The 1126-nt window shown below is 47.2% G+C and overlaps 1 protein-coding gene across 2 annotated transcripts in view; it reads right to left on the bottom strand.

The window, feature by feature from the left end:
• The window catches only part of CWC22 (CWC22 spliceosome-associated protein), a 62027-nt gene extending 61705 nt beyond the window's left edge, over positions 1 to 322 (bottom strand). The window contains exon 1 of one of the 2 annotated variants that reach the window (XM_014546456.1): positions 111 to 322. The gene's annotated coding sequence lies outside the window, so the exon portion shown is untranslated. The remainder of the gene's footprint in view (positions 1 to 110) is intronic. The other variant, XM_005857649.2, reaches the window with a different exon arrangement.
• Positions 323 to 1126: the final 804 nt, after the last annotated feature.

The raw sequence follows: 1126 nt of genomic DNA on the forward strand, positions 1-1126 counted from the left end.
GCAAACCCCCACCCACCCCGGGGCCCGCTGCTCTTCCCACCCGGTCCGGAAACCCACCACCCCCACTCTGCTTCGCCGCCGGTGGCAAGTCTACCGAGTTAGATAATTACCTGGAACTCCACCGCGCCGCCATTACACCGGAAGTACGTCACTTCCCCTTCCCGGCCACGGCAGGAGGAGGAAAGAGGAACGTGAAACACATAAAAACCTGACGCTGCATTGCCTTTGATACGTTCTCCTAGTGATTTATTTCAAAAACCGTATCAGAGCAGTCTATCCGGTCACTCTGTTCCCTTCCCCAGACAGCGACAAAAGAGAAGCTGACACAAACTACAAAACCCAGCATCCACCGCCTGTGTGGGTGGAAATGACGTAAGCAGTTGTATGTGAATGCCGCAATGTACGACGGGAATTGTAGTTCTGGATAAGCGCCAGAGAGTACAGTCAGGTGGCTCATGGGAATCCTGGTAGGCATTAAGACGTGTCAAAATCTGCTTTAAAACCATTTCTTCGCATTTGCAAAAAAGTAAACTCTAGTAGTCATTTCCTGTGAAATTATTAAAAAGAGCAGACACCCTTTTTCAGACTTTTTCGGTAATTAGATGGAGAATCTAAGCAAAAAAATGTTACCAAGTGGTTACATGCGTACTAAATTCCAAGATTTGAAGCCTAAATGAATGGGAAAATATTGGACCATAAACAAAGTGTAGAAATGAGGAGAAGCTATTTCTGTAGAGAGAAGATGATGCCTCTATATTAGGTCCTTCAGGAAGCTAACCGTGGATAGAGTTAAGAATGTGGAAAGGTGAGAGGAAAAGGCAGGAAACTGGATGGGGCAGGGGTGAGAGTCCCACACTGGGATAAATTGGTAGGGTAAGAGTCCCCTTGTAACACAGTCCTGCTTAGTCATTTAGTCATTGACTGGAGCCAGCACAAGGAGAATGTGGCCTCAACACCTGAGGTGGACTTCAAAGTGTTAGCAGGTGAAGGCTGTCATTGAAGAGGTATCTGAGTAGCACATCTCTGTGTCTGTCATGGTTCACTTGTTGCTCCATGGAGATTCACTCTCTATACACATTCTGGGGACAGTGCTTTCTCTAGGTGTCTAGAAGTCACCCTGGCAGAG

Source organism: Myotis brandtii, unplaced genomic scaffold (genome assembly GCF_000412655.1).
Source record: "Myotis brandtii unplaced genomic scaffold, ASM41265v1 scaffold112, whole genome shotgun sequence".
Taxonomy (NCBI): domain Eukaryota; kingdom Metazoa; phylum Chordata; class Mammalia; order Chiroptera; family Vespertilionidae; genus Myotis; species Myotis brandtii.